Source organism: Miscanthus floridulus, chromosome 10 (assembly GCF_019320115.1).
Source record: "Miscanthus floridulus cultivar M001 chromosome 10, ASM1932011v1, whole genome shotgun sequence".
Lineage (NCBI taxonomy): Eukaryota > Viridiplantae > Streptophyta > Magnoliopsida > Poales > Poaceae > Miscanthus > Miscanthus floridulus.
In genome coordinates, this window is record NC_089589.1 from 37,588,578 (window position 1) to 37,597,627 (window position 9,050).

The 9,050-nt window shown below is 44.9% G+C and overlaps 1 pseudogene; it reads left to right on the plus strand.

Moving 5' to 3' along the window:
* Positions 1-2,210: 2,210 nt before the first annotated feature.
* On the plus strand, positions 2,211-8,543 carry LOC136488424 (NAC domain-containing protein 20-like; annotated as a pseudogene).
* Positions 8,544-9,050: the final 507 nt, after the last annotated feature.

Consider the following 9,050-nt stretch of genomic DNA (forward strand, 5'->3'; position numbering starts at 1 on the left):
TCATTAAGACCTCTAACATTCCAGCATAAGATATTCCAATTGTGACTATAATCCATAAAAACCAACATTTGTAAAATATATAGGCGGAGGCACAACCACCACCAACAAAAGAGGATCTATAAAAGGAAACCACACACCAGTGCACGTCATGTCTTCGTTGTAGCCTTGGAGCACTATGATAAGCAAATTAGACATTATCACACTACTAAAATTATCCACTTTTATGACAAAAATGTTTATGACAAATCCAAAATCATCATATAAGATTGCTTTTTATGACGAATATTTCCATTTCGTCATAGATCAGTGGTGACGATCCTGCAACCCTGCGTTCCTATGACGAAATCAGACGTCGTCACAAAAAACGTCATAGAAGAGCACAGGATTTCATCACAGATCACTCGCGTGACTCATCTATGACGATCTCGTTTAAACCTATGACGAACAGGGCTTCGTCATTGACACTAATTACACATCTGTGACGGACAATATTTGATCTGTAACGAATGGCTTCGTCATAGATCTAAACACGGTACTTTCTTCATCCGACGTTTACCTGTGGGACATGTAGTTACTCATCTGTGACGCTTGCAATTTGTCATAAAAGTCTCCGCTCGATCCTTTCTCCATACGACATGTACCTGTGGGACCCTTCTCCATCTGACGTGTACCTATGGGACCTGCAGTTACTCATCCGTGATGCTTGCAATTCATCATAGAAGTCTCCGCTCGGTCCTTTCTCCATCCGACGAGTACCTATGGGACCCTTTAGCATCCTACCTGTGGGACCCGATGGCTTATGTGTCACGTGTACCTGTGGAACCATTCTCCATCTCCATCCGACCTGTGGACCCGACGGGTTGCATGTCACGTGTACCTGTGGGACCATCCGACCTTTGGGACCCGACGGCCAATGGGACATTTCTCCATCTCCATCTGACCTATGGGACCCGACGGCTTGCGTGTCACTTGTTGCCACCAGGGTTTAATAAATTCAAACTAAAAAAACCATGAGACCTGGGAGTTGAACCCGGGACCTAGATCAAGGAATAGACCATCTTCACCATTGCGCTAGACGCCTGGCTGTGTTGACATGTCTTTGGAGTCCTAATAGTAGTATATGTTCTCTGTGTGGATAGGTTGACTTATATATTGGATGTATCCCCTGCAAGTGAAAACAAATCTGTGCATATTGGACTTGCGGCGATGGCGACAACAGAGGATCCCTAGTGTGCTGTGGTGGCTCAGACGTCCTTTTGGAGGCTAGGCAGTGGGTCTTCTCGGTGGAGCGTGGCGGCATTGGCGTCCGTGTCCGTCGTGTGCCACAACAGAGGCGACAGATCTGATCCGCAAGTCTCCTTTCTCGCCTTTTCCTACCTTCGGTGTTTTGGTCTTTGCTTGAACATGAGGTATACAAGAAACATTGTAGCGTTGCAGATCTGGTTAGGCCAATGCTGATAAAAGAACTAGGAGGTGGCACTAGTTGGTTTTCTGCTGGTGTCTTGGTTTTCTGCATATGTTCAGTGTTCTTACAGTAAATGCTTGTGTGCAACTAGGCCTGTTAATTGTCAAGTGCTTTCTTGATTATACCTATCTGTGTAGGCAAACATATAGGGCCTTCACTTCTGTCTTAAACTATTTTTTCTGTCTAGTGCTTGCTTGATTCTACATTTCTGTTTCATATGCTCCAGTGCCACCGGTGAGTCCTTATGGTATTTTGAACTTATAATATATCTGAGGCCACATTTCTATGCCAATGGTGTCTACATGGCTGTTGGATGTATTAGGATGCAACTCATATGTTTGCTTTCTGCGCAAATCAATGCTTTGTGTCCATCATTCACATCATTGAGGCCAATAATGTTTAAGCTACACATGTTGCTACTGATACCAATGATGATCACTACCACTTGTTCACTGACATTCTACTTGTGAAAACTGAGGAAGCTCAATTAACTACTAAAATTGTAATGGTTACAGCTCCATTAACTGCTACTCTGGTTTGAGTTATATATATCTATGTGGTGCTACTCTAAATTTACATGAGGTCATAACATGAAAATTGTTAATGATTGTTTAAGTTGCACTTTGGTATGAGTTGACATTCGCTAGAAGCTTTAGTTAATAAATACATTTGTAATCTAGATGAACAGCCACTAAATGCTTTTGAAAGAGAGCGGGAGGCACAAGTCACAAAGAATCAAAGGAAGATGGAAGAACCAGGGTTGGATGTTGAGGGATTTGGTAATACAGATGAAACATATTCAGAATTACAAGATGAGCCAGTGGCCCTTGCAGTTGAGGTGCTTGTTCTACCTTGTATTGAGTTCAGGCGGGAGGGGCCCAGGGGGTGCAGATAGGAATGCAATGCTTTATTGTCTGGATAACAATGCAATTTGTACATGCTTCCTGCTTAAATTTGTTTCTCCAATTTCAGCATCCAATTCGAAGAAGCCGCGGAGAAGGCTCCACCAGTAGGACAAAAGGCAGCGCTCATATCAGTCCTAGAGGAAGGCAGTCCAAGAGAGTGAAGTCAACATGACCTGGAGAGTTGACTCATGGATCTAAGAAGAATGAGCAAAACCATGCAAAAGCGAAGTGCCACCAAGCTATAGGATCTCGCTCCTATGTTGTACAACTGCAATCATTTGTAAGTGATGGTTGTGTTTTATTGTTACTCTAGCCTTTGTATTAACAGAAACTCATGTGCACTGTTAATGGAAGCAATAGTGGTAGGAGCCTAAGCCCCCCTTTGGAATGCAGGATCGGAAAAACGTAGGAACAGGAAAAATACAGGAATATGATTGGAATGCATGTGAAAAACGGAGGAATTTTGTTAGAAGGGGAGTTTGGTTTTGTACAGAAAAAACATAGAAAACCAATATAATTAGGTTTCATTGGATGTTTTTCCCTTTGTTTTTCCTATGAAAGTTGAAGGATAGGAAACTTTTCTTTGGTTTTCCTTCCCCCATTTCTTCCTGTGAACCCAAGGCCTCTATGGTGCTTATTCCATAGGATTACTGATTCATATATTTTTTCTTTGAAAATCCTTTGAACCAAAGGGGCCCTAAATTTGGCATCATCATTTAATTTTGAAGTTGCAATACCCGTGGATTGTGCTTATGTAATCCATATCTGTAACCTATTGTTTACTGCTTGAATTTTGTAGTATGTAATCCATATCAGTACCTGTGCGTTGTGCTTATGTAATCCATATCAATATGAAACCTGTGTTACTTGTTATGAACTAATCTCTTGGGTTTTCAATTAAAGTCCTCTTTCACTATCTATAACCTAATGTTTGCTGTTTGAATTTTACAGGAAGCTTTGAAAACTATGCGAGCAGAACCTGTTGCTGATGGGCATGAACCAATGACAAGTGCTGATGTTGTTCCCAGGGTCCTTTGCCTCTCCCATGGCTTGGTCCACTCTTAGGTCAGCGACAACATCTTTTTTTGAAGAATGCTAGTATCCCGACAAGCTCCGCCAGAACAAAGACATCGTTGGAGAGAATGCTTCGGGAATAGCTTGTTGCTGAGTAGGAAAGTTTCGCTAACCTCGTTGAACAAGTGGATGAACTAAAGAGGAAGACAGAAAAGACTGAAAGAGAGTTTGAGGAGTTCAAGATACAACAACAGGAGGAGTACAACAAGCTACGTGAGGATATCATGCGCTTCAGCTCTTCTTCTGGTAACTCTCAGTCGTCAACTCTATTGGCTTGATGCAGTGAGCATTTGCGGTTTGATGTGTGTACTCGTGTGCTGGTTTGATGTGGTGAAACTGTCAGCGAGTTGTTGCTAATGTGTAAACAGTAATTTGTTGTATTTGATTGTCATGCTGAATAATTATGTAGACATCGTCAAATAATTATGTAGTCAATCTGTGCAGTAGTGATGATCTTGAATTACTGTTATGATGAATTGATTGTTGGGCACGTGGTAGAACTTGGGCAGGCCACATGATCAAATAAAAATGCCACATGTGGATGAACCAGTGCATGACACGGGAAATAGCCATGGCATGACACATGGGCTAATAAAAATCTAACACGTGGAAGGAAGTTGTCAAGCCACGTGGCCCAATCAAAAAACAAAACATGGACGGATAGCACCATGGCACATGGTTGAATATGAAATGGCCATGTGGACCAATAAAAATACGACACATGGTCCAATGAAGAAATGACACTTGATCCAACCGCAACACGACACGTGTGCCAACAGAAAACGGACATGTGGAACAACAGGGGCCCGACAACCTGATCCATTAAGAACCTAAAACGTGCAAGAACCAGAGATGACCACGTTGTCCATTAACAAGGTGACTATAATCATTTTTTAGTTTGAATAAAATAGCATACGTACCATCCTTAGGCATTATTAAAATGAATGAATATTTAGTTTGTAAGTACTGTATGATGAGCAGTGAACAAAGATTAAAATCTAGGCTCACATTGCAGAGGCGAATATTGAGGTAACAAAAACAGTGCTACTATCTTTATTTACAAAGTCTAACTAAATTCTTAATAGAGTTAGTAAATACTTATCCTAATTTTTCTCTGTTTCAGGAACATGAGTCTGACGTTGACGGCAAAAGCACACAGATGTAATGATCACAATTCTCTTCGTGCAATTGAACCCACCACATGCCAAGATCTGGTGTTGAGGTTCAAGGCTCGTCTAATAACTCAAGAGGTAGTGTTACAATATAAATAAATATAATTTTGGCCAGAACTTGTTAGCACCAAATATGATCAAACTTCACTGGTAGTGTTACAATTTTGATCATAAGTAGATAATAAACCAAAATACATATTTTGATGTATAAACTCAGTATAGATTAATCAGAATGTAAATGTAAACCTCATATAATCTATAGGTAAATTTAGTGCCAACTGTAAGCTTAATTATGATAGACAAAGCAAGAGCTCAAAAAATGGCTTTCATTATGCAAAAGTTAGAGCAACTCCAACAGAGTTGGTAAAAATAAATGACTAAACTCATGATTTAACCAACCTCTAAAATAGAAACCCTAGCAAAAAAAACAGAAAACTCCAACAACCTTTCCAATAAGGTGAGGAGAATGGTTAGTGGCACATGCAAGCTATATCTAGCATGCGAGAACTCTTGGATACATGACTTGCTATTTTAGAAAGCCAAATACAATAACTGTTGGAATCTCTCATTTTTTTCTAAAATAGTCAAATATAGATTACACAACATGGATAGCTCTTCTGTTGGAGTTGCTCTTCTTCGGCTGAACTAACTAACAGCTTCAACAAAGTACCACTGCAAAGAAAAATTAAAAAAAAAAACAACAACTAGCAAAACAAAGTAGTACAAGGCTCTGGTACAATATAATGCTCCGGTTTGCTTATTATCTCCCCTTGCTATCATGGACAGGCCATGTATGTTGTATCGTCGCTATAGCAGTCCCAGTAACTACAAATCCAGCAACGCATCAAAGAGATGAACTGGCCAATCTTTAAAGTGGGCGTGGCAAAGCCGCGCCGGTCTTTCTAGTACCATATCTAAAATGCAGCTGCGGTAGCTTGTGTGGCAAGTTGGTGATGATAGATACTTGGGTCAATTCCTTCCTGTTGGGGTACACCCATAAGATGACTGTAGAGGATTAGCCCTATTAAAGCTAAGCAAAATGATAAGCATGTACATTCAGGTATACCACACCCGAAGCCTCTCCAGGATGAGATGGCACCCATAGACAAGCACACGTTGCCGCCACTTTTCTAGGGAAAGGTATCATGCCATGCCATTTCACCCGGACCGGACAACACGTAGGCATGGACTCTAGTCACTTCTATGCATGCACAATGTGTGACAAATCGATATGGATCAGAACGCTTCTTTCTAAAATAATTTCTTTGGAAGTAATTAAGGAATTGAAAAGGAAAATATCCCCTACATGCATGCATAAATCAAGTGGTCATCACCGCCTGTGTCCCATGGCTAGCTTAGTAACATGCTAACTGACCATGGTTTCCAGGGCTGGCTCGCTTGGACGCACACTTGTTAGTCAGGCCAAGATCTATGCACGGTTTCTGTGTGACAATGAGCACATGCTATACACACTATATCGTCCAACAGATAGATACAAAAGGATGTCTACATACATACATAACCGCACATCACATCGGAACAACACCGCGCGCGCATGTTTCTGCCAAGGTTTTAAATCTCCGGCTATAGCTGCCGCTATAACCCGCTATAGCTGTTTGAGAAAGATCAAGCTATTTGTGTCTATGTACAACTTAGCCGCTATAGCCCGCTATATCCCCATTTAGCTCCGCTATAGCTGTTTTTGAGGTCATCCGCTAAAATGTCTTAGCCGGAGATTTAAAACACTGGTTTCTGCATGCACCAAAAACTGATAGAGTAGTGAAGAACACGACTCTTTGGTGCCGCATTGATCAGCACCAGATCATGACAACTCAGATGGATTCCTCCGCCTACAGCTGCCCCCACACTACATGCGAGGCAACATGGACCCTGCACTGGCCGGCCTGTCTGCAACCTTGCATTACGATGGCCTTGTAGCATATAGCTGTAGCAGCCCTCGGTCGCTGACGCGCGCACATCTCCAGCCGTGCAGCCCTCTTCTCCATGCAGACAAGACGACGGCTGGAGCGGGCCTACATGCATGAGCGGCACGCAGACACATACATCTATAGGAATCACAGGGCAGGGCAGGCAAACCGGAGACGGGTCACAGCAAGCTGCACACTGCACACAGGTCGAGACATTCTAGGACCCAGGCACCCATCGCCAGCAGTAGCTGAGGACCCGGCGCGAAAGCGAACCTAGGTGCACGAGGACAAGCATGACATAGTTGGAAAGAACAAGAGTCCAACAATGCCCAGTAGAAACAGACACCACCAAAAAAGAGGGGAGCTCGGGCAGGGGAAAGTGGCTTGCGCAAACATGCCACCTGTCTATTTAAGTCGCGCTGCAGTGCTCGGCTCACTGTAATAGATCGAACAACTTGTCCTGCATCTGGCTTGGTGAGCGAGAGACCTAGACTGACCGGCAGGTCAAGAAGATTGAGTTTGTGCATGTATGTATGCTTTGTTTTTCAGTACTATCTCAGCTTATTCCGTGTTGCTTGAAATGATGGTTTGTTGGTGCTTCCTGGATCTGATGATCTCAGTTACGGAGCAAGAGAACCATAGTGGACCAGCAACAGCAGCAACAGCAGGAGATGAACGCTGCTGGCAGCGGTGGAGGCCTCAGCTTGCCTCCAGGGTTCCGCTTCCACCCGAGTGACGATGAGATTGTCATCTCCTACCTCATGAACAAGGTGCGCAACAAGCACTTCACCAGCATCGCCATCGCAGAGGTCGACCTAAACAAGACTGAGCCATGGGACCTCCCGTGTATGTAACATGCAGCCTCGATCTGTACATACATATACGCCTTGGTCTTGTTTGATCTGAGCAGTGGATGCATGCTGCTATGCTAGTGATTAAGATGTGGACTAATATATGGTGCTTGATTTGTTGGCATGTTGCAGGGAAGGCAAAAATGGGCCAGAAAGAGTGGTACTTCTTCTACTAGAAGGACTGCAAGTACCCGACAGGGCTGAGGGCGAACCGGGCAACAGAGGCCGGTTACTGGAAAGCAACAGGCAAGGACAAGGTGGTCTACAATACCACAGAAGGGGTGGTGCTGCTTGTTGGCATGAAGAAGATGCTTGTCTTCTACAAGGGTAGGGCTCCTAGGGGCGAGAAAACGAACTGCGTGATGCACGAGTACAGCTCGAAGGCAGCGGCAGACTCCCCAACCCCGCATCTGCATCCAGCTCAGCCAGAACACCGCAACCATGAAAGCTTCATCCTCAGCTTCCAAGGTGTGTGGTAGTGGTAACAGCACCCGCATGATGCATGTTTCAATATGCTACTTGCTTTATTTGGTTACCCTAATTTGATTTAGCTCCCAGTTTACAAATGAAATTCGCGTAGGATGAGTGGGTGGTTTGTCGTGTGTTCGACGAGACCACGAGGATCAAGAAGACAACTACACCAGTGTACAAGGTGGCCATGACTAGCACTGAGATTGATCAGAATCAGAACAATATCCCGGCCATCCCATCCCGATGCCGCTACAGCTGCCACTGCCAGTGCCCATGCCAAAGCAATTTCCCATCCTACCAGACTTTCCCATGGACCCGATGGACCCCTACTTTCTAGACGCCGGTGCAGATATGCCGCCCATGATGCCGCCTATGGCAGGTATCGGTGGCGCCGATGGGCTCCAGATCAATGATGCCCTGTTCAGCAATCCGATAGCCACGTCGCGCCAGACAAACGTCTATGGCCAGATGGGCATGGGGGTAGTAGCTAGCCATATGGGCATGGGAGCAGCTAGCCATATGGACATGGAGCAGCTGGCACTAGCGGCTTTGATGTTGCTGCGCCAGAGAGTAGGTCATCCTTGATGGTGTCGCAGAAGGACGAGCAGGCTAATGCCACTGAGATCTAGTCGATGCTGTCAGGGTCCACGACCGCCACCAAGGTGGATGGCATATGAAAGTACCACCACCAAGATGGATGGCATATGGAAGTACCGAAGAAGTGAACATGGAGGATGGAGGCAAAGACATGAATTCACATAAGGGTTAGGGTTCGCCGCAGATGTCGTCGTGACAGGAGGTGAAGGCGCGGAGGTGGAGAGGGAGATGAGTGGAGGGGGCGGGAGGTCGACGCCGTCGAGCCCCTCCTCGTCATCGTCAGCATCCACTACCGGACAGAGGATCTTTGCCGAGGGCCTGTCCCTTTGCCGAGGGCAAATAATCGGGCGCTCGGCAAAGAGTCTTTGCCGAGGGCCTGACCCTCGGCAAAGAACAGCCCTCGGCAAAGACTCTTTGTCGAGGGTCAGACCCTCGGCAAAGACAAGCACACGGCAACAATAATTATTTGCCGAGGGCTAAACCCTCGGCAAAGGGCCGGCCCTCGGCAACACCGTCTGACACGATGTTCGTCTTCTACCGTCAATCTTTGCCGAGGGCATCACCGTTAGGCCCTCGGCAAAGACTTT